Source organism: Lissotriton vulgaris, chromosome 8 (assembly GCF_964263255.1).
Source record: "Lissotriton vulgaris chromosome 8, aLisVul1.2, whole genome shotgun sequence".
In the NCBI taxonomy this organism is placed as follows: domain Eukaryota; kingdom Metazoa; phylum Chordata; class Amphibia; order Caudata; family Salamandridae; genus Lissotriton; species Lissotriton vulgaris.
Window position 1 is genome coordinate 408843182 of NC_141696.1, and position 25839 is coordinate 408869020.

The window sequence follows — 25839 nt, forward strand, 5'->3', positions numbered from 1 at the left end:
AGGACTGACTCCAGGACACCAGTGGCAAACTACCTCAACCACCGCAGTTGAGGCCAGTAACCCCTTTGTACACTGTGGCCCTCAAACTGCATCGGAGAATGGAGACTTCACCACTTGAACGTGGCATTAGATGGTCTATAAATGTACAGAATGGTATTTGATCCAGACACCTCCAATTCGCAGTTCAAGACAGCCACATGACAAATTTGTAGTAGGTGCCATAGCTGCAGATATAACGTCTCTGAGAAAACTAAGTTATGTGAAATATATTCATTACAAAAAGATGCAATATTGGTCTATGAATCACCCAAAGTCAAAATAACTTGTATTCTTTTAGGATGGGCGTGCCCCTGTTTATGTAGGTAAGAAGGCCTTGGAGGCCCATTGCTAGGGAGGATAGGCTATATCTTCAATGTCAATTGGTAGTGGAATCAGTTTGCCATGTGTGTAACAATAAGATTGGATGTAAGGTAAGAAAACAAGTTACTTACCTGTAACTTTGGTTCCCCAGTATTGGTAACTTTCATAGATTCCCATGCTTTGTATCATTCCCCGTCGTCGGAGTGGGAGCCTCAGTAAAATAAAAAATACCATAGTAATAGGGACAAAAGAGAAAACTAGGCCTAGGCCTCATCTCATTTTGTAGCCTATCAATCTGTTTTTGTAAAAGAGACCAAACTTTCTGCAACAACCAATCAGAAGAGCCTCACCCCTTGGAACCTTCCTGAGAGAGCCTCAGATTGTTGTAGCCGTTGTGTAACAGCAATCATAACATGAAAAAAGGCCAAGCTTTCCCAGGGGACGAGGGTGGGCGCATGGGAATCTATGAAAGTTACCAATACTGGGGAACCAAAGTTACAGGTAAGTAACTTGTTTTCTTGCCCCAGTATTGGAACTTTCATAGATTCCCATGCTTTGTATCAGATCAGCTAGCAGTAAGCCATAAAAGCACATTTTGTTACATGAATAGCATTACATGGTACATAGTTATCCTCACAGGAAATAAATCATAAATGTTACCATAGCCAGGAATACAACAAGTGATACAAAATGTACAATACAGGAAGGAGGGATTGTAGGGAAAGCTCACCTCTCATTAAAAAAGATTTCTCAGGACTGCCTGTCCAACAGCTGCATCACTCTTCATAGAAGAATCCAGGCAGTAGTTCTTCGTGAATGTGTGGGTACTGCTCCACGTAGCTGCCCTGCAGATGTCCTTGATAGGGACTCCTGAAAATAGTGCCACTGACTATGGCATAGATCTTGTTGAATGAGCACTAACTCGTCTTTCCAGCGGCTTGCCCGCTTCTTGATGGCAAAATTGGATAGCATTGGAAATCCAACTAGAGATACTGTGCTTTGACACCGGAAATCCCTTCCGCAGAGCACTATAAGAGACAAATAGTTGAGGGGACTTCCTGAAAGGTTTTGTGCGTTCCAGATAAAATTTTAGACATCTCTGAACGTCCAAAGAATGCAAAGACCTCTCAGCCGGTGTAGAAGGTCGTGGGAAAAAAAGATTTTAAAATTACCGGCTCATTCAGATGGAACCTTCGGGATGAATTTTGGATTTGTCCTTAAGAATTAGAACGTCCTTTTGAAACTGTATAAAAGGTTCTTTAATTGTAAACGGTTAGAGCTCACATATCCTTCTAGCGGATGTCAAAGCCAAGAGAAGAGCCAACTTCCAGGATAGAAATTTAAGGTCCGCTCTATGAATGTGCTCAAAAGTGGTTCTCATCAGATGAGCCAATACCAAATTAAGCTGCCATACTGGTGGAGGAGGACGAACCGGAGGAAAAAACTGAAAAGGCCTTTCAGGAATTGTTTCACAATCCTCGCAGACCAAAGCGAAGGACCTGAAGATGTCCGTCTGTATCTAGAGATGGCTGCCAGATGTACTTTGACTGATGAATGAGCCAAACCCGATTTAGCCAGAGAAAGAATATATGGCAAAATCTGATGTGGAGCAGAAGTGTACGGGTGAAGACTGTCTTTGACACCAGAGACAGAACATTTTCCACTTAGCTCGATAGGTCTTATTCGTACTTGGGGGTCTGGCCTGGGACAGAATATCTTTACATTCCTTGGTGAGGTTTAGATTCTGAAATTCTCAATACTCAGGAGCCACGCTGTCAAGTGGAGTGAGCTCGGATCTGGATGGAACACCTGACCCTGAGACATCGTCAAGAGAGACGGAACCGGCTGCAGACGAATTGGCTGATCCCGAGAAAGTAGAAGGAGTTCTGTGTACAAGAACTGTCGGGGCCACGCTGGTGCAATCAAGATCATCCAGCACGGTTCTGCTTTGATCTTCCTGATTAGTCTCGGGATCAGGGGTATTGATGGAAAGGTGTAGAGAAATGCGCCGCACCAGGCAATTGAAAGCGCATTCCCCAAGGATCCCCGATGGTGATCCCTGCTTGCGTAGAACTGGCATTTGGCGTTCTCTGGAGTCGCAAACAGGTCTATGTCCGGAGTTCCCCAGCATGCGAAGACTTCGTTGAGAATGGCTTGGTTCAATTCCCATTCGTGACTGATCGATCTTTGGCGACTCAACGCATCCGCTGTTGTATTGAGCAGCCCTGCGAGGTGCTCTGATGTAAAAGCAATGTTGTGTAGAATCGCCCAGTCCCAAATCTCTTGAGCTTCTTTGGAAATCGTTCGGGATCTTGTCCCGCCTTGTTTGTTTATATGCATGGCTGTTGTGTTGTCCGTGCGGACAAGCACTGCACGATTCTGAATCCGTGGCAGAAAAGCCTGTAAGGCCAAGCGGATAGCCTTGAGTTCCAATAGGTTGATGTGGAACCTGCGCTGATCTGGATTCCAATGACCACTCATATGTAGTTCCTGCAGAACAGCTCCCCAACCTTCCAATGAGGAGTCTGTGGTAAGAACCATGGGAGACGGAGGGAGCGTGATGGTCAAGCCCTTTGAAATGTTGTCCTTTACCAGCCACCAGCTGCATGCTTCTTTCATTGCTGGTGTCACCGTTATCCTGTCGTCGAACGAGCCCTCCGCTTGGTACCACTGCTTGTCCAGCTGTTCCTGCAGCGGACGCATTCGAAGTCTGCAGCGCGGAATCAATGGTATGCAGGATGATATCGATCCTATTAGGGACTTGTAAAGACAGACAGACAGTGATTTCCTCTTTTGCAAGAGACGAGTTTACAGTAAAAGTTTGTTCTGACGCTCTTCCGTAGGACAAGCCTTGCATTGATCAGTGTCCAGGATAGATCCTAGAAACTTTGCCGACCTGGATGGGTAAAGGATCGATTTTTCCTTGTTGAGTTGGAGGCCCAGGTGGCTGAAAAGCTGGATGCAACTCGAGACTGCCCTGGAAGCTGCTGGAAAGGTCGGAGCTTTTATAAGCCAATCATCTAGATAGGGAAATACTACTAGAGATTGCTCTCTGAGAAACGCTGCTACTGGAGCAAGTACTTTGGTAAATATCTGCGGTGCCGACCTGAGACAAAACGGAAGCACCTTGAATTGAAAATGGCTCTTGCCTACTGTGAAGCGCAGGTATTGCCTGTGAGCTGGATGGATCTGAACATGGAAGTATGCGTCCTCCAGATCCAGTGTCGCCTTGTAGTCCCCTTGGTTCAGAAGACGCAGAATATCTGGCAGGGTGACCATCCTGAAGGAAAGTTTTATGAGATAGATGTTGAGCTCCCGTAGATCTAATACTGGACGCCATTTCTCTTCCGTTTTGCGAACCAGGAAGAACCTGGAATAGAAACCTTTCCCTTTCTGTGAGAGAGGGACCGGTTCTGTGGCCCCTTGATGAAGAGTTGGTGGGCTTCGAGACGTAAGAGCCGCAGATGTTTCGACTCGCTGGCGCCCGGAGCTCTGTTTGGAGGAAGCTGATGAAACTCCAAGGGGTGGCCACACCGAATGATATTCAAGACCCACTGGTCTGATGTAATCGTTTTCCAGGCAATGAGAGATCCTGCCCCCCACTGATGTTGACGGAGGGGTAGGGACAGTAGAAAGAGCCAGGAGGCCGCTATTGACGCTTAGCATTGTCTCTGCCCTGGCGACCTAGACAGCTTTTGCCTTGCTGCAGAGAGAAAGAAGCAGATTGGCCTTGCCTCTGAGTATACTGTGGTCTGTAGGATTGCGATGACTGGGAATATGAGGAGTAATGTTGTTGGTATCCTCCTCTGTTCAAATTTTTTCCCCTTGCTCCACGGAATGGCACTTTACGATACTGAAGAGTGCCGAAGGACTTGGCTGTGTCTGTGTTCTTTTTGATATCCTGCAAGGCCTCATCAATATGCTTTCCAAAAAGCATATCACAGTCATAAGGCATATCCAATATTTTGTTCTGTACCTCAGGGCCAAACCAGGTCGCCCGAAGCCAGCCTTGTCCCCTAAGAACAGCCGAACCTGCAAGGGCTCTGAAAGCCGTTGTCGCTATGTCCATGGCGCAGTCAATTATTTTTGCTGAAGACCGCACTCCTTCCTCCAAGATTTTTCGTGCATCCACCTTAGTAGGCTCCCGCAACTGGTCTAGCAACGGAGCCATATCGCACCACATCTGGCGATCGTAGCGGCCTAAGATCGCCAACGCATTGGCGGCACGAACCAGGAGACTTGACATAGAGGAAAACCTCTTCCCCACATTGTCCAGGCGTCTACCCTCTTTGTTCGGTGGAGATGTCAGAGGAGCCGCCGGGTTCTTGGACTTCCTTTGGACCGCCTGGGAAATCACGGAGTCCGGCCGTGGCTGGCCAACCAGACACGCAGGACTACCATCAGGCGCCATGTACTTCTTTTCTAGTCGTGGTAAGACCAGGATGACGGTTGCAGGTGATTGCATATCTTTCACTCCCTCCGACCACACGTGGTCTATGATGGGAATAGAGCGGCCTGATCTTTTGTATGGCTCTTTGAAATCCTAGAGAAAACAGTCTGTTTGAACCGTAGTAATTGGCAAACCAAACCGTTTGGAAGCTCGCTCCATGAAGTTATGGAAACCACCTATGTCTGCAGGTGGTGAATCCACTGGATCAGGAGCAGGTGAAGATGGACCTGGTAGCACATAATCATCCCATTCTCTATTAGGATCAGGGTCCCCTGTTACATCCCCTCCAGCGCCAGAGGAATCATCATCATCATCATCCTGAACTGTATGCACCTGAATCGATGGTTGATGAACCTCCCCAGATTCTGGATTCCGTGGCCGAACCTCTGTTGTAGTGGGAGGTGGCACAGGAGGAGGAGGCGTAGGAATGGCTTCCGTAGATTGTGAAGGAAACCGTTTCCTGTAGTCCATGAGCATCAACTGCAGGTCCGATATAAGGGAAGAAGGCCTCGCCACCATACCTTGCTGAGATTGTTCCTGCAGCCTCACTCTGGGAGGAGGTTGACGAACCTCTTCATAATAGCCATCAGAATCTGAGTCCTGATACTTCACATTGAGCTGTGAAGGACTATAAGCATCTCCATAAGGACCAGCATTGTCTTCATCCTCTTCCTCCTCTGAATTGTCCTCATCAAAAAGTCAAGCAGGAGGTAGGGGCGTCACCCTTCGCGGGGACGTCATCTCAGGCCTAATTTGACCGTCGACGGAACCGCCATCGGCGAGAGCACAGTCAACGGAGAAGCAGTCATCGTCGACGAAGGTGGATGCGTCGACGGCACCGTCGACGAGCTTGTCGTCAAAACCAAGGCTGTCGTCGTCATAGACATCGTCGTCGTCGATGTATTCGTCGACACCACCATCAGCGTCATCCTCGTCTACGTCGAGGATACCAATCTCGTCGACGAGGAAGAAAGTCCAAGCGTCGACGTCGAAGCTGCCGTCGCCGATGTCTTTTCTTTTAAATGTATTGAAGCATATAAATATTTTCCTTTACCTATAACCACTTATAGTGGCAATAGATAGGGGGAAAAAATCAAACCTAATACTTACCTATATCTAAGGGTGAGACGCAGAACACAGCCAAAGTGTAGCTAAAAATATGGCCGCCCCAAGCTTCAGTAAAGGCTGCCATTAGCCAATTTAACCAACAAAGAATAGCAAGGGGTCAAATATTATGCAATCCAAATTTGATTACTAGGAAAGGGGAACCTCATTCCTATCACATGAAAAACTAATGATGTGCTACTCCAGTCACACATGGGGTCTCCCTCTTTGTGAGAAGATTCCCATCAGTCACCACTCGGATCCGCCCTTCATCATCTGGGATCCTTCACACATGAAGGTAGGGTGGCATACCCACTGTGGACTGGCAGATGTTAAAGCCTAGACCTACACGTGGGACCCAGTTATAGAGTTGTAACTAGTATTGATAAGGGTGACTGAAAGCAGTGCTCTAAATGTGAAGTGTATTGTGATAATAAGTGAATGTGAATAATCATAAAATTAGGTAAAGAAGAGAAAAAGCTTTTTAATATGTTTCTCTTCACTCCCAAGATAATAAAAAGTGCGTAGTGGACTAAACAAATAACCACTATTGATGGAAAACGGTCGACATGTTTCTGCAGACTAATTTGATCCAAATGGTATCATGCTGCTTCCTCAGGACCATGTAACGCTACTGCTTTGTGAGAAAAATAATGAAAGGTAAAATATCACCTGATGTACAGTGATAGCATCCTTCTCCTGACTTCAAAGTTCAACGAGATATGGATCCATTCTCAGAAGGACACACACAAATAAGAAAAAGAAACGTGGAATGCATACGATTAACTGTGGATCACTGAAGAATGCTAATTCATATAAACAGTGTCTCACACTTAGACTAATGTATCAAATTATTGACATCAATCAACATCTATTACAGATGCTCACTTACCCTTGTACAGAAGAGAAAAACCCCACCTCACCTGGCTGCAGCTCAGGTAAAACGGAGCACCGCTCTATATTGCGAAATTGGAAAAAAAGGGGATTTAGGACACATAGAAGTGTCAATTCATTAAAGAGCACAACCATCAAGCATTGGGTCACCTCACATATTGCCACTGTAAGTAATGACAAGTTTCTCTCGTTTCCAAAGGAAATAGTATCATACAGACATGATTAGGCCAGCATACATGTGAAATGACCACGGTGTTTCATTGTATGACTATTACTGATATTGTATGATGTCTGGCCACAACTCAAATATGCCAAAGTTTATAAAAACCTAGAGCCGCTGGTTACCACTGTAAGTATACCTAGGAATAATTACGCTAGTTTATAGTGGACGCAGTTTCATGTATATTCAATTGGCCCAACATACGCACAAATCGCAACATGGTTCAGAAAAAATGTTGTATCGCATGCGTGTTTCCGATGTTAACAGGTAACCACTATTCAAACATGCCCGCTCGTTTATGGTGAAAGCGGTGTCATCCATTCTCAATTAGCCCAGCATACACACGAGTGGCAACGACAATGTCAACACCGGGTTAAAGAGACCCTCTACATTTAACCCGACAACTGTAGGGTTACCAGCTAAAGTAATGGCTTTTGAGGAGGCAGTTGATCATGATATTCAGACATTATTCCAACACCAACATAAACCCTTTATCAATCTAAGCAAAAAGGAACAAGAGGCTCTAAATGGCTTGGCAAATAATACATCTGTGATAATCAAACCCGCAGATAAAGGGGGAGCCATAGTCCTGCTAGACTCAAGCACATACCGAGAGGAATGCTTGCGCCAGTTGAATGACAAAAAATCTTATCAGAAACTGGCAAGTGATCCAACTCCAAGATTGGCAACCGTCATTGGCACTATTGTGGAAGAGGCTTTGGCAGAAGGATGGGTGACAAACAAAGAAGCACAATATCTATGTGCCACTAACCCTGTCATGCCATACTTCTACGTATTGCCAAAGATACACCAACCCCAGAGACCACCACCTGGGCGCCCTATAATTTCAGGGATAGGCTCACTTTTGGCACCTTTATCCACATTTGTGGATTTTGTCTTGCAACCAATTGTACGTGAGATGCCAACTTTCTTAAAAGACACAAAGGATGTGCTGAGGATCCTACCGGATGTTGAATTTGATGTCGAACTTAATTTCCTGGTTTCCTTCGATGTGGAAAGTTTGTACACTTCAATACCCCAGACAGAGACCTTGGAGGTAATTGAGAGCCTGCTAGAAGCCAGAGACCTCAATTCTATCACGCCGGTGAGGTTAATCATGACGCTAGCGACCTTAGCCATGACGGAGAATTTTTTCATGTTTGAGGATAATGTGTACTTGCAGATTAGCAGGACTAGCATGGGCAGCGTTTTTGCCCCTAGTCTCGCTAATTTGTACGTGCACGTTTGCGCAACGACATGTGCTCAACGCAAACAACCCTTTCCTTGGATGTGTACGTCTATGGAAACGATACATAGACGATATCCTGTTGGTTTGGCGAGGATCGGTTGATGATCTGAAAAATTTCCATGAGTGGTTAAATAACAGGAATTGTTTTCTGAAATTCACCATTGAATACAGTAAACATCAATTAGCCTTTTTGGACTTACTGGTCACGTCAACAGCCACTGGTTTACAAACAGAGATCTATCGTAAACCAATGGCTAGGAACTCACTTCTAAGCTACGATAGCTTTCATCCGAAAGCACTTCGCGATAACCTGCCCTATGGGCAGTTTCTTCGAATCCAAAGGAACTGCTCTACTAAATCTTTATTTGAGGAGCATGCGAAGACCCTTGAAAAACATCTGATTGAAAAAAAGTATCCTAAACAACTGATTAGGTATTCCAAGAAACGAGCCTCAAACAATAATAGGGAAGGTCTATTAGAACTACTACCCCCCAAACCAGAACAGAAAAGAACATGCGTCAACACCTACAGTACCCAGTCCAACCACATTAAAAAAATTGTCAAAAAACACTGGGCTATTCTCAACACAGGGAATGACAATGAGGATTTACCTCCACCTCTTTTCGCTTTTAAGCGCGGTCGGAATGTGAAGGACCAGCTGGTTCACACTAGACCAAAGAACAGCGTTCCTCGAACTATAGGAACACTATGGGACATGCCTGCAGTTACTGGTCACCACCCGTGTGGTAACTGTGCAGCCTGCCCTCAAACGACTAAGTTCACACAAATCGACATTGGCACTGACCGTCCGTGGGAACAACGTCGCTTTACAAATTGTAATAGTCAAAATTTGATCTACTTGATCAGATGTCCCTGCAACAAGCAATACGTAGGGATGACTACGCGCAAAGCGAAGGTCCGTATTTCAGAGCACAAAGGTTCAATCAGATGCTCCAGACAAGCAACTAAACCCACCAATCACTTTATTGAGATGGGACATCTACCCACAGAACTGAAATGGACCGTCCTCGAACAACCACTGATTCCTCCCCATGTGACCGATATCAGCAATTTCTTGTTTAAAAAGGAACAGAGATGGGTCCACAAACTCAGGTCGGACAAGCTAGGGTTAAATGAAGACATCCCATGGATATCACTCTAATACGAGATAGAATAACCCTGAGAGATCATACTTGAAATAGCTTTCCAATTACATCTTCGTTGAGACACACTACAATTTTTTGCTCACGATTGAACTTTAATCGTTGCACACATGTGGTCGGAATGTAGGGTTTAGCCACCTTATAATGTACCTGTAGTTGATCTATGGGCGTCGTATCCTACATTCTCATAACCATGGGTCTATATATAAAAAATTCTGCAGCTGGTCTCCGAGAAAAACTTCTAATCAGTGGTTATCTCTTAGTTCCTTGCACTTTGAAATTCTGAGATAAATTTTGTATTAGTGGTAGATAAGTCTTAACACAGTATTTTCCATGTTCCAAACTCCTAGCGGAGATGAACCTGCAATACTAACTTTAAAAGTGGTTCATACACAAGCCCACGCATTACAAGTTTCACTTTTGGATTCGAAATAGGGAGTGGCCAAACTATGCGGCGTCTTCCCCAGTGAGAACTTGAGATCTCAGAAAAAATTGTCATCAGAGGCCTCGTGATTACCAAGTGTTTCGAACGCTTTTTGATTCCAATAAAGGATATATTTAAAACATAGACGAGGAGCCCGTAAAACTACATTTCCCATGCTCCTTTGAGGCAGTCGTGGACGTTTTGACGCAGGACGCGCGCCAAGAGGGAGCCAATAGATAAGGAATCACTCGGCACCGCGTCGGTACCTCCCACGACAGCCCAGAGGGATGCCCGGGGTACCGACGGACAGGTGAGCCGCAATACTATCTGGTTCTGGCTCTGTTTTGATGCATTTACAGCAGCGTTCGTTCGCCACGACTGATCATTATCTCGAGGCGCTTACTATTGCGGTAACGTGTTGCAAAATGTAGGCATCTGTGTCATTCCGCTGCTAAACCAAATGCCGCTTTTACTTAACGATGTCTATACCTCGTTACTTGCTTGAATCTTGGAACTCGCATGCATGTAATGGTCTCAAAAATAAGGGGCATGTTTGTGCAGTGGTCACTCGTTAACACTTACTGCACAACCCACATTGCCACTCGTGTGTATGCTGGGCTAATTGAGAATGGATGACACCGCTTTCACCATAAACGAGCGGGCATGTTTGAATAGTGGTTACCTGTTAACATCGGAAACACGCATGCGATACAACATTTTTTCTGAACCATGTTGCGATTTGTGCGTATGTGGGCCAATTGAATATACATGAAACTGCGTCCACTATAAACTAGCGTAATTATTCCTAGGTATACTTACAGTGGTAACCAGCGGCTCTAGGTTTTTATAAACTTGGGCATATTTGAGCTGTGGCCAGACATCATACAATATCAGTAATAATCATACAATGAAACACCGTGGTCATTTCACATGTATGCTGGACTTAATCATGTCTGTATGATACTATTTCCTTTGGAAACGAGAGAAACTTGTCATTATTTACAGTGTCAATATGTGAGGTGACCCAATGCTTGATGGTTGTGCTCTTGAATGAATTGACACTTCTATGTGTCCTAAATCCCCTTTTTTTCCAATTTCGCAACATAGAGCGGTGCTCCGTTTTACCTGAGCTGCAGCCAGGTGAGGTGGGGTTTTTCTCTCCTGCCACAAGGGTAAGTGATTAAACAACAGGGGGTGGTGATGGACAGAGTTTCTGAATTAAGCAGAATACTCTCACCCAGTCAAGAGATCAGGGCTTAATCCAACACCGTTTTTTAGCTCACTGCACCATCCCAGCTCAGAACCTGGCTACATGCAAATTAGTCTGTATACCCTTCCACGCTTATGGTTGAGAGTATTCTGCTTAATTCAGAAACTCTGTCCATCACCACCCCCTGTTGTTTAATTATTTTGTCCACCATAAGCGTGGAAGGGTATACTCAGACATGAGTCCCTTGCTCATTGCACCATCAGGATTCAAGCAAGCCGGGCCGAAGACGGCTGAAATGCCAGAAACCGGTCCCCGGTAGCTTGTTTCCTTCCCAGTGAAAGAATTGGCTTGGTAGTTTGGTTTGCCCTGTTCCCATGATACACTGGGCCAGGGACAGACTAATTTGCATATAGCCAGGTTCTGAGCTGGGATGGTGCAGTGAGCTAAAAAACGGTGTTGGATTAAGCCCTGATCTCTTGACTGGGTGAGAGTATTCTGCTTAATTCAGAAACTCTGTCCATCACCACCCCCTGTTGTTTAATTACAAGGGTAAGTGAGCATCTGTAATAGATGTTGATTGATGTCAATAATTTGATACATTAGTCTAAGTGTGAGACACTGTTTATATGAATTAACATTCTTCAGTGATCCACAGTTAATCGTATGCATTCCACGTTTCTTTTTCTTATTTGTGTGTGTCCTTCTAGGAATGGATCCATATCTCGTTGAACTTTGAAGTCAGGAGAAGGATGCTATCACTGTAAATCAGGTGATATTTTACCTTTCCTTATTTTTCTCACAAAGCAGTAGTTACATGGTCCTGAGGAAGCAGCATGATACCATTTGGATCAAATTAGTCTGCAGAAACATGTTGACCGTTTTCCATCAATAGTGGTTATTTGTTTAGTCCACTACACACTTTTTATTATCTTGGGAGTGATGAGAAACATATTAAAAAGCTTTTTCTCTTCTTTACCTAATTTTATGATTATTCACATTCACTTATCACAATATACTTCACATTTAGAGCACTGCTTTCAGTCACCCTTATCAATACTAGTTACAACTTTATCACTGGGTCCCACGTGTAGGTCTAGGCTTTAACATCTGCCAGTCCACAGTGGGTATGCCACCCTACCTTAATGTGTGAAGGATCCCAGATGATGAAGGGCGGATCCGAGTGGTGACTGATGGGAATCTTCTCACAAAGAGGGAGACCCCATGTGTGACTGGAGTAGCAGATCATTCGTTTTTCATGTGATAGGAATGAGGTTCCCCTTTCCTAGTAATGACATTTGGATTGCATAACATTTGACCCCTTGCTATTCTTTGTTGGTTAAACTGTTTATAGGGATAGCAGCACTGTAGGGTCGTTAAACTGTCCCCAGGACCCTCCCCCCTCTGTTTTGTTAATGCCATTAGCCAATCACATAATACCTTGCCATCACAGTGTACATTGGTACTTCAGCAAAATACCGCAACATTTCACAGAAATACAGCAACACATCACAAAGTTTAAATTCCTTATAACTTAAATAAAAAATACTTAATCTGCTTATCTATAGTACCTAAAAGGATAATTTGTGCACCATAACGTCTACTCCTGCCAAATTTCATGTAAATCTGTTCAGCAGTTTTTGTGCTACGCAAGATAGCAAAGTCTATGGAAAATGTATAGGTGGAGAATCTCGTTTTGGACCCCCTTTTATATTTACAACCAACTTACCCAATCACTGCTTAAATTGTAAACCGCCAATGTAGAAATATCTTTAGGTCAAACGGGGGCAAAGTTATTAGCAACCGAAATTCTGAGGAATTCCCATACCTGGGAATCTGAACTTTAACTAAAGAGTGGTGGGCGTTGTGACCAACACCCGGACATTGGGGACGGGTAATCGGAGGGCTACCGTACTCGGGCCCTAAAATTCAGCCATAATCACGCCCTGGCTGCACCATCGGCAGCCTAGCCTGGAAGATCAACCCTGGGTGACACTACTGCAGACAGCGGCACCCTGGTGGGGAAGCAGGGAGCATAAATATGACTCAGACGACCGGCTGCTTGGCGACCGCACTACCAAAATGGCAGGCAGAGGCAGGCTGAGGGGTCAAACTGGTAGAGGCCATCGGAAGCCATAGGCAACTCAGTACACCAGAGCCACTACTGATGAAGGTACCCTGCTGTGATGAGGTGATGGCATGAACGCCCGGCTGTTGGGAACTCAGAGACTTCTGCTTGCACATGCTCTAGCAGCTGCAAAGAGATACAGAAATGGCGTGAAGGAGTTGGTGACCGGTGGCTGGCACCGGAGAGGAAGACCTGATGTAAGCCCCTGGAGCCATGACGACCGCGCCTATTTTGTGGCACTGATGGAAGGGTCCATTCCCAGAACCCTGCCCAAGATTAATGGTGTGGAGCCGAGCTTCCCCTGCAAAAGAGAGGCCCAGTGTGGCACGAGAGGGGAGGCCCGGAGGTTTGCCATGTGAGGAGTGGACGGCCCTGCCTCATCTTCGACTTTCCCCCTTGACTATCTGTCCCCTGTTTCACTCTTCTTCACACTCCACAATTACAGTGGCGGGGCGGGGCATTCACACCGGCCTCAGTTAGCCTGGACTGGAGGCCTAAAGAGTGGACAAGGCCTGGGTGGTGACGGATGGGGACAGTTGGCACAGAGGCCGGAGCCCTGAGGAGAGTTGGCCTATACTAGATAATGCTGTACTAGATATCGCTCTAGATAGGTCGCACCACTCACTGCCAGGGGCCATGCTGGCCCACCAAGCCTGAATGGTGAAACAATGGGTAGATATTTGAGAAATATTTGATGCATGGCAGCAATGAATGCATGAGGGAATACTCCTTTTATTCACATGCACTGCACTCACATTTAGACATATTCTTATGCCCAACACAAGTCTAACTAAGCGTCACCCATGCCACTTACCTTGGCAAGACAACATTGGATCCTAACCCCCTAGAGATCTCACTAGCATGGGGCCGGTTACCAAGTCCAATTCCCACATGGAGGTTCCAACCTCGCTTGTTAGAAGACACTTTATTCCGGGGCACCCTAGCAACTTCCTCGCCCATTATACAATGGGAAGTGTTTAAGGTTCAATCCTGGGCACAGCCATTAGGAGTATCGCCTATACACACAGAGGGTACACGCCGAGGCTGACAAATCGGGTACACTCCTGGCATGCTTAATACGTCTTGACCTCTCTCCCTCACTGATCCTTGGGCGCGGTGGTAGCTCGACTCAGGACTAATACAGCATTCCAAGATTAATACACAGAGTTATACTCCACACCCCTCCCTCCTGATCCGGTGGAATTAACTAGGTTCATTCGAGGGACAAAAATTCCTAGGGTGCAGGCAGCTGACAATGAGGATTTCTCTGCTCCTTGTTACGGCAGATGAAATCAGAGGGGTCATGAAAGAACTGGCACGCAATAAAATGCTGAGGTCCGGAATTGCAGTGGAGTTTTACTCCACATTCTCCACTAAATTGATCCCGCAACTAGACACATTATATAATACATCCTTTGACACGGGTCTTCTCCCCTCTTCCAGAGAATCACTAGTGACATGCCTGCTGAAGCCAGGGAAGCTCCCACAGGAGTTGTCCTCTTAACGCCCACTCTCAATACTGAACAGCAAGTATAAAATACTTAGCAAGACTGTGGCTCACAGGTTGCTCCAGTGCACCCAGAACTGATACGTATAGATCAATGCAGGTTTGTGCCGTGGCAAATACCTCGCTGAATATCCAGCAGTTTTTCAAGATAATGGATGCAAGCCAGGACCTATACCGGTATGTCAGTTGCCTCTCACTGGACATTTGACAGGCTTTCGATTTCTCAAATTAGGTTTCATGCTGGCGGCCCAGACTCCTTTCGAGATACCTCTGGCCTACATTAGGTAGATCAAACTACTTTATACTGTTCCCATGGCTCAGGCTCGAACAGGTCCACACATATCCCAAACCTACCCAGTATGGTGAGGTACGAGGCAGGGTTGTCCCCTCTTCTTTTAATACTAGCGGTTAACCAATAGCACAAAATATTTGACAGGAGCCTGGTCATAAGCGGATTCCTGGGAGCAATGCAGTCCATACTAGATCACTACGTGAATTACATGATTTTGTATTTTAATAATATTCGAAACACACAAGCAGAGATGGCCCAGTTGTTATCCACCTTTGAGAATCTTTCAGGCCTCCACATAAATGCAGACAAATACTGTGCATACTCCTTCGCCAGCACATATGCAGAGCCCACCCTGCGCTTCAGTGATTACGAGATCCTGGTGGCCTCTTGCACCTTCCGGTACCTTGGGGTTCAAATATAGAGCTGGCCCTGACAGGTCGCCTTCTGGGTTACGTTTCCCCGGTCTGTGGTTGGACGACTAGACCTTGCTAAAACGGTGATGTTACAGAGCCTCTTACACCAAGTTGTGGACGGATCCATCCCTGCAGGAGTTTTCCAATATCTTAACATCCATACTGATTGATCTGGTGAAGGGGGAAGGAACGCCCCAAAGTCAGCTTAGCGGAACTACAACTACCAACTGATAATGGAGGAATGGGGGCCCCTCCGACTTCAAGGCGTACTGTATAGTCAGGTAACTGCATAGTCAGGCAACTGCAATGGTTGGCGTACTGGTTCGCTTGTCAAAACCTCTCCGAAATAGACAATACCAAGGCTAAACTAGAGCGCGGTCAGCTGCACCATCTGCTGTGCCTAGATGCCCCGATGATGCCGACACGTTCTTACGAACTGCGCTAACGTATTGGAAACTAGCAACGAAGTATACATTGGTCTGGGAGCCTTACGCACACAATATACCCTTGTGAGGCCTCCTTATCACCTCCAGCACCTTAGTGAGAAGTAGACTTGAACCCTGGGAACGAGAAGGGGTCACTACGGTAGGGTATCTGTTTGCACATGGCTCCCTTATAACACATGGGAATTTCCTACAAACATTACCTTCCGGACTCCCTATTCCTCACACATGCCAGTATCCTTCGATATTTGCATAAATATTGGACAGCAGACAGTGCAAGACTTCGACTTGTGAGCTACTCCGGGCATTGCACACAATGGAGCATGGTCAGCACTTAGTGCGGTGGCTATATAAGGGCCTCGGGAACCACCTCGGACACCACTTACATACATAAGGGAAAGGTGGGAGACAGACTTAACCAGGGCACTCTCTGATAAGAAATGGGACTGTGTGATAGAACACCCCAAAAAAATGTCCTGCAACTCGAAATTCACATTTCTTTCAACATGACATTTTGCACAGGGATTACCCAACACCTCACAAAATGCATCAGATGTACCTACCCACTGTGCCCTCCATATGTCCCCGTTGCAGAGTGGAGGGGAAGACTTGATACACATGTTGTGGGCCTGTTCACAACTTTCAAACTACTGGGCGGGAATAACAGGAACACTAGGTGAGGTCACGAGACGGGACTTCTGGGATAACATTTAACACTGTATCCTGGGCCTGCCCACAGGACCTAGAAGATCCAAAGTGGGAAGGCGATTCACGAAATTTGCTTTACTGTCTGCGAGAAGCCTGCTCACTAGACGCTGGAAGCCCCCATTGGCTCCAAAACTAGACTGGTGAGAGGAGGTTCATCGTTGTGGTCTTGCAGAAAGTATGGCCCTCAGGGGGAAGCAATACAGGGGACTGCGCAAATTGCCCATCTACATGGAATGGGATATGCTGTTGGAGGGCTTTAACGCACAAGATCCTATTCCTTGGGGAGACACTGAATCACAGTGAGGTTGTCCATATGGGTTCACCACAGGGTGGCTGTGTTATGCAGAGGCTCCATTACCACCGGTTTTACCAGGTCCATAATTGGACTGCACCACACTTGCATGTACATCTCCCCCTTACGGTTCCGAGTGTCTGCTCTTAGGTGACACATCGAGGATTTTTGCTTCGTTTGGGATCCGGGTGGGGGTTGCTTATGTTTTATCTTGTTTTTCTTCCTGCATTGGCTTGACCAAGAAGGTACTGGGATGGCATACTTATGGCACTTTACACATGCTAGTGACTCCTACCTTTTGTACTCATTCGCTAATTGGAAAGTCATTTTTTTTGTAATGCCACCTGATAAAAATGCAATAAAGTTTGGTTAACAAAAAAAAAAAAGATAACATAATTTATCACATTCAAGAACAATGCTCTTCAGGTCAAATGCAAATTACAATTTTGTAGTGAACTCATAACTGCACGTTTGCATTTTTTGCCACTCTGTTTAATTTCAAACCTAGTGTTCTATTTACAAGTAAATTTACTGACGTCAGTGGCACTAATGTGCTACACGCGAAGTTGCCTTATGACTTAGACAATCCACAGACAATAAAATACATAGTTTTTGGGTTTGAACTAGTTTTTTACCAATAGCTGGAACTTTAGAGATATTTTCGTCGATTCTGGGGAGGGCCTATGATGCACCAGACTAAATAATGTGTTACTGGGCAACATTCATTTTTATTTTCACTACCACAGCAAGTGCACGCGCACGCAAACAAATATATTGGAGGGAAAGTGGGAGACTGACTTAAGCACAACTCACTATATCAAAATAGGCAATCCGTCCTCTCTGGGAAACTTTTATAGAAAGACATTAAGCATTTTTCCAGAAGTGTAACCGACGGACCAGGAAGAAATGTAGTAAACTGAATACACGCCTGTAGCATTTGTCATTGCTTGTTTTTATTTACTGTGTTAGCTTGGCTACTGGAGAGTGGCAGGCAATACTATCATTTGAAAGCACTACACACTTGAAATCAAAATGTGGTTTCAAACTAAACACTCACTACGGGAGAGTTTTTTTTGTTTTTTTTCAACAAATAGCTTTACTGCTAAGTAGGAAATTTAAATGGAGTATCTCTTACAGCATGTTGTGTTCTACAGTACAATGCACGTTTGTAAAAGAAGCCTATGTATAATAAATTTTACAAAATTTGCTTTTAAATATTTCTGATTTCATGCTGCATGCCGCACAACTGTGATACCTTGGAAACAACCACACAGTGCACTCCAATGCACGTTTAAGATCTGCCACATGCAGACTGATCTTAACTACATTTAAAAGATGCGCGCGCCACACAAATCACTTTCACGCATTTTCTTGTACCATAACTCACACTAAAAAAATTGCTGCATTTTTTCTGCTCGATAGAATGTTTAGTTTACATTCTTTTAATTAATATACTTCCAACCGATGTAGAGCCTAGAATATCCGTGCTTATATTAAATTACCGTTGTTGAAATACCAACCAGGCTTAATAAAATTCAAACTATCAAGTACAAGAAGACACAAGAAAATATCCTTCACGCCAAGCGTCTGAAAGTTTCTGAAGTACAAGACTTCAACTGACGTGACGGATACGAATTGTCATGCAGCTACACAAAGGCAAACAGTGTACATACTGCGTTTTGTAAAACAGCGGAAACTTGCAAACTGTACTGAGGTCAGCAATGGGAAGCTCCTTCACAGCTTCCCAGAAAAGTAGAAAAGGCACATAAATTCGTTCTTATTCAAGAGTAGAATAATATAAAACAAATAAAACTAATTTCATAATACCTTCAAAAATAAATATAAGAATTAGATGGTTGCTGAAACTGAGTTGCAAGACTATTTGATAAAGGCTTTTATTCCCACTGTTTTCATCTAACAATGCATCCATTTATTTCAGCAGTATTTCTGATGCAACCCTTCTGCTCATTTCCCTCTTCTGGTCAGTCGTGCATTTCCTAGATCTCTCCAGCTGTTAGCCTGGACCAACTTACCCACCTAATAGGAGACCACCAACCACTTTATCTCTTTCCACCATTTTTTACACCTTGCCTTCCATTTGATTCTTCTGGACTGCATTCCACCCATTTTCAATCATGCAACATCATCCGAGCCATATTTCCTAACTGAAAACAAGTCGATCCATTTTACCTATTTTTTGCATGGAATAGGAAGTTATCCGGGCAGGGCTGGGTGGTATAGAGGGAGCGGAGTATAAGCTTGAAGGGAGCAACAAGGAAAATTGAGCAGGCTTTGACAAATGCACTTAAAAAGAGCACGGAAATAAGCATTGTCAAAGCCAATATGTAGTACCTTTGGAACCTATTGGCTTTGCCAATCACTTTTGTCTGTGCTGTGCAGCTTCAGGATGCTGTGCAGCACCATCAAAATAATATTAAATATATATTATATATATATACATACACATGTGCAACGGTGCTCGCGTCATTCCACTGACAAATGCGTGCGCGCCCCAGAGGAATGACGTGGGTATCATTTAGATACATTTTTTTATTTGCTGATCAAAGATGGTGACCACCACTTGGACAGATACATCAATTTTTGTTTTGTTATTATAGGCGTTTTAATAAAATAAAAATAAGAACTACTTTTTGGAATTTCATTTCACTTTTTTCACTCCAAACAATAGGTGAGAGTAAACATACATCTTACAGTCGGCTATGGTCTTGTCTACCTCCAGAATCATTATCCCCGACATTTGTCAAGAAGCTCCCTACTGCCTTCACCTCATACATGGAGAAGGATGAAGTTAATGCACATGGTTTGTTGGGCACTAGTCCCTTGATAACAGTATCTGGCCAGATTAGGTTGTTACTATTCATTAGTAAAACACGTCAAGGATACTTTCCCTGACCAGTCAAGGCCTGACTAACATAACACTGCGCATTTATGCGCTACACAAACGCAACATGTCAGATATCAAACCAGCGCAGTACTGACCCACATCATACTGGGTATCACTTCACAAGCACATTACAATTTACATGTGTTTGATTGCCGTGGTTCTTGTCTACAAATATACAGCCGCAATATACCTTGCGCTAGGAGTCACTAGATCCACTAAGAAGCCGTCTTCTAAACACAACTTGCCAAGAGGATGTTAATATTTGGAATTTAATTTGGTTTTTTATACATTGTGCAAACTAACATGTATAACGTTTCATTATGCAATTATCTACATTTGACTAGAATATGTTTTCGCAATGTAATTTAGTCCGAACCGAATATGTTTCACTTTGTTATATTATTTGGAAGACAGACTCCATGAGCTGTCATGACTCATCACATGTAGTGAAACATAACTCTTCCATGCCTATCAGGAAGTTACCATGGCAACATACTCTCCCACCACGTAACCAATCACTGTTACCTTTGTATATATAGCACTTTCTCTGTGTATGTAACTGTTGTGAGCAAGGCGGTTCTTTGCCGCCGAAACCCGTCAAACCATCCTAATGGAATAAAGAAAACTTTTCCTTGAACACGATCCCACGGTGTCAGCGCCTGTGTTGCATGTTTGGATCCATGATTGGAAATTATATATGTATACATACACATGTGCAACGGTGCTCGCGTCATTCCACTGACAAATGCGTGCGCGCCCCAGAGGAATGACGTGGGTATCATTTAAATAAAAAAATGTATTTGCTGATCAAAGATGGTGACCACCACTTGGACAGATACATCAATTTATGTTTTGTTATCACAGGCGTTTTAATAAAATAAAAATTAAAAAAAGCACCAAAGGTGTTTGGTATGGGGAGTAACAGAGGAGCAAACGAGATAGGAGGGGGACTAACAGCACATGGAAAGGAGGGGAAACACGTGACATGCAAGAGAGCAAGAATGAACATGAGGTGGGGGCATGAGAAATACACAGATTGGGGAGGGGTGGTAGAGACGTACACGGACGAAATAGCAACACAAAATGGGAGGGAGAAAGAGAGAAGCAAACAGGGGATGCAGCTGGAAAACATGCACTCAGCAAGTACTTCCACAAAAAGAAACAAAAGAGTACTGTGAGGTGGAGAGACAATTGCAAGAAAGAGGGCATTTGACAGAACAGGAGAGAGGCACATGAAGGAGGCATCTGGAAAACGCAAGCACTCTCTTGTTATGCTTGAGTAAGAAAAAGGGTGTGTGCTAAAAGTGAGCAGTAGAAATGACACAAGTAAAGAGGATAGGCTCCAGGAGAGGAGATGACACAAGTTGGATAATGCAAGCCATTGAATAAGAAGAAAGCAAAAAAGATGGACATTATTAGCAACTATTGGGCTGACCTAAATCCTACTGTGAGCTTTGGTATAGTGCACAATAGGTCTTTGACAACATACAGCTAAAATATTTCTGTAGGCTAGCCATAAAAAAGTTACCCTACATAAAACCATCACAAATTAAGCAGTCTGCCATACCAAAAACAACACAATTACATCAAACAAAAATGACAAAAAATAAATAGTAGAATACACAATGCTACCACAAGAACTATTAAAGCTTGGATACAAATATTTCATTAACAGATGAGCCTGTCAAACAATGAAAACTCACTTGAAGTACAGAGGTTATAGAAAGTCAAAGCGAGAAGGTGTAATACTGCTGAAACCACCTCCACCACAAGAACAAGCATTTGCAATGCAATAGGTCTTGCATTTACGCGAGTTTAAGCTATTGGCATTGTAAATGACAATGTCTTTTATTTATGTTTTAAAAACAAAAACAAAAATAAAAGGCATTGGTATTTGCAATGTCAATAGCTAAAATTTGCGTAAATGCGAGACTTCTTGCATTGCAAATGTTTGTTTTTTGTAGGCACAGGGAAATTAAGTGAGTATTTGTCCAGAATCACAGGAGGCGGAGCCAAAGGCCAAAGATGGCAGCTCTGGTTGTTACGCCACATTCCCTCCCATCACTGTCTCCATACTTTCTCATGCACTTCAACCGCCGCTTGCTTTAAAGTCAAGCTGCAATTGCTGTCCAGAAATAGAAGCCACCTTATTTGTAGGCGTCACCATGTTCCTTTATTTGTAGTTGCAACTGTTACTGCACGTTTTCACTCCAAGATGGTTCCTTTGTTTGCAAGTACAGCCCTCTCTGGCACTGCAAGGAATGCATAGTTGCAGCAAACGCCAATATTCCCCACACGCCAATATTTCGCATCCTTCCAGCATGGCTGCCATGTTTAGCACTGATAGTATTTTTTTCTGTTTTTACACCGGAACCTTCATGCTCTTTCTGGCTGCCAACCGGGGGAACCAAAACCTCTCGGACATGCTCTATCAATTCCGGAAGTCTTGTATCAAGCAGGCAATTTTTGATGTGAGGAATGTGTTAGCCTTGTGCCATTGGCGGATAATGGAAGGTAAGGAAGGGCAGAGTATAAGAAAACGTGTGATAAAAGGGATCACGGGATGGAGGATTTGGGTGTGAAGAAGTTTACGTAAAGACATCAAACACATCATATTATTCGAGTAGAGGTAGTTGGTTTCAGAGATCCAACAATACAGGGTATCTAAAACACATGGACATTTAAACCAAGGGGACACAGGTGGGTGCACGCCGGGCACATGAACAGGGCAATAGAAGCTAGGTCTTAAGCAGGTTTAGAAAAAGACTTGTCAACTTAGTGGTGAGCTGCATTATTGGCGATACCCCAATCTTAAAATCTACCAGTAATACACGGCAGCTCCCATCGGAGCCAAAGTGGCCTAGGTCTAAATAAGAGGAGGGTACGACTTCACGAGTGACATCAGAGGGAGATGCCAGGCAGGGATGGGAGAAGAAGTAGATAAAAATGTAGCTAAAGCAGTGATGACCAATGAGGGATACGCCTTCCAGAGGAATGCCGATAGCCTCTACATTTAACAAGCGCTGAAAGACAAGCGCGGCCCTGAGGCCACGAAAGTTAGAGTACTCGTGCATGCAGAGCGCTTGCCTTGCGGAAGCGAGCAGCGGTAGGCGCGATAATTACAAACAGATGGCGCCGCTGCTCGCCCCCGCAAGGGTAACACCAAAAGTGCACAAGTGCCAATAGAAACCAATGCAAAATATGCACGAGTTTCTAGCAAAGTCCTGAGCGATTCCGAAAGGTCCCCTCCTAAGCAGCGCTTGCGCGCTGCGTAGGCGAGACCTAAAAAAAGTAACAGCATTGATGCCCAAATTAATGCTATATACCCACACTGTCAATTCACCATGTGATATCACTGTTACCATTAATAAGGTAATTTCTGTAATTCATTAGAAGTGGAATTCATGAAGAGTGCAGTGAGGGCGCTGTGCAAACCTAATTCCCTTGCTTTTTTTCTTCTCATAATAGAACGTTATACTTGGTTTGGCACAAACTGGGTGCAGCATAATGAGACCTAAAAAAAGTAACAGCATTGATGCCCAATGCTATATACCCACACTGTCAATTCACCATGTGATATCACTGTTACCATTAATAAGGTAATTTCTGTAATTCATTAGAAGTGGAATTCATGAAGAGTGCAGTGAGGGCGCTATGCAAAACTAATTCCCTTGCTTTTTTTTCTCATAATAGAACGTTATACTTGGTTTGGCACAAACTGGGTGCAGCATAATTGCTTAAGCTTGTACTGCTATTTTTTTGTAATGAGCTCGTACTATAATTCATCTCTGAAGATACAAAGCTACTACAGGAGACTATTGACTCCTGCAATGAAGCACCAAGGCTGCGTCAAGGAAAACACATCATTGCTTGTTATATTTGTTAAGTGCTGGTTTGCCGTGTAGCCCGTGAATACTCAGGTGTGTGAAGTACAGAGATGCACTCCAATCATGTCACAGCAAACTTGTTGCTGTGCTTAGGTATTTAATGAAGGAGAGATGTGGAGTGTAACATTTGCACATATATACCATGCTTGCTTCAGCATTTTTTACTTCTGGTGATAAAGGTATGAAGCTATTCCTATATCTGTGCTATGTATATAGGGTCTGGGTTTCTAGTCTGATCTTAAGAAAGGTTTGAAGTTGACAGTGACATTTGCTAAGAGTAGCCTACACGACAAAGAATGAGTCTAATTGCAGTCACAGGAATAAAACGTCCACAAAACAGTTGGCTATCTTCTGAAACACTCGCAGCTAGCGTCCTACTGTGGCTTCTCATTTCCACAAAGAGTGTGCTGGAGTACTTTGGATCCACCCAGATGTGGCCAAAATGAAACTAAGGAAGATACCACTGCTATCAAGAGAAACTAGTTATCCAAGAGCAGCTGACATTCACATTACAATAGGCTGCTGTTCCTCAACAACCATTTCTGAGTCTGTATAAACTAAGAAACCTATAGAGCCCCTGGTCCCCTCCAGGAGCACCCACTCGACACCAGCAAAAATAGGGTCAATGGGTCTATCGAATAGTGGAGGAGCAACTAAAGAACTATGGGGCACAATGGGGAGTGTAGATATTGTGGCACGAAGAATTGACAAAAATCACAGTTAATGGGTCAGTGGTGACACTTAGGAGCACAATCTTTGTGTCGCATCAAAAAGCGTAGATATCACAGTATATGAATCTATAGGACATATCCAAAGGCAAGGGTGGTGTTGCTCATGAAATCGACCCAGGAAAGTTAACACTGGACTACAGAGACTAATTTCCAATGGTGCGTCAACCACAAGGTTTAGTGCTGCAGATTCATTGTTGTCATTATTGTTAATTAGTATCTAGGTAGAGCACAATCTGCCATTAGTATAGCATCGCAGTGCCTTTCTGTAGTCTCAGCAGAACAACATCTCTGCCAAGGAATTGTATCCTCAAAACATAGAGGACTAAAAAAGGAGTGGAAGCACAGGGCCATGATAATATCAGTCTCTTCAACCCAGGAAACTTTCAGCTCAATGGGAACATAACTCTCGTAGGAGCTGAGATCCCACTACATGACAAAGATTTTGGGTGCAGAGGAATGACCGGATGAAATTTAAATTATTCTTCAAAACAACTCACAACCCTTCCTCCTCCCCGGACCATCCAAGACTGAGGGGCTAAATAAACACTAGAAAATACAATACCAAAATTAGCTAAAGTTATAATTAAAAAGAGAAGAACTGCAAATGAGTATACTAGTAGGTTCATAAACTAAGACTCAAGCAATTCATGCAAAGTAACTGGGGGGGGGGGGGGGGCAGACGGGGGGGATTACAAGGGTAAACTCACGTCACTGTCCAAATCCCCATGGCAAGAATGTATCACAAATATAAAGCTCTGGCTACAATATAGCAAACAATTTAGACAAGACAATCAATTTCTCAAAAAGGCACTAAAATAGTAAAATTAGGAATGGTTCCCCGGGACCGAATGGCAAAGGTACTGGAAGGCAGAGTCACAGCAGTGGAGAAGTGGCATATGAAGTGTTGGGCTGGACTGTACACATACAGAGTTTTATATGAGGAAATAGGTTGTAAAACACTCCAATGGTCACCAGGCTCCTGTGAAGCCTTGTTGTGGCGCATGGGCAAAAGAACGTGGGATTTCAGTCAGGATTAATTGCAAACTGTGGGTGCAATTTGTGACTATTGTGACATGCCCCATTCCTGGGGCACCAAATCTGGTGAACAATAGCAAACGACTGATAAGCCACCCACAGGAGGACAGCAGTGACTCCTCACGTTACTCACTCCCGTTAGGGAAAGCATTGCTAACTACCTGGAAGAGTGGAAGAATATCACAAAGGAAAAATGGGTTCAGAATATTGTGCAAAATTTATTTTGTCTCAGGTTTAGGTCTCCTCCTTTGGGATTAGTGTGCTGTACAACCTAACCCACAACACTTTAAAAATAAGTGACTCCTAAATCACCTGGACAAACTTCAACAGAAGATAAGGAATATGTTACTTACCAGTATGCATCTGTTCTTGGCAGGGAGCGGAGCTGCGAATAGTCGTTCCAACCGGACATGTGGTATCACTGCTT

General features: G+C 44.2%; 1 protein-coding gene across 4 annotated transcripts in view; it reads right to left on the reverse strand.

The window, feature by feature from the left end:
* The window catches only part of UBE3A (ubiquitin protein ligase E3A), a 246710-nt gene that overhangs the window by 121206 nt on the left and 99665 nt on the right, over nt 1–25839 (reverse strand). Inside the window, exon 3 of one of the 4 annotated variants that reach the window (XM_086934177.1) lies at nt 18528–18594. The exons of the other annotated variants lie outside the window; for them this stretch is intronic. The gene's annotated coding sequence lies outside the window, so the exon portion shown is untranslated. The remainder of the gene's footprint in view (nt 1–18527; nt 18595–25839) is intronic. 4 annotated transcript variants of the gene reach the window in all.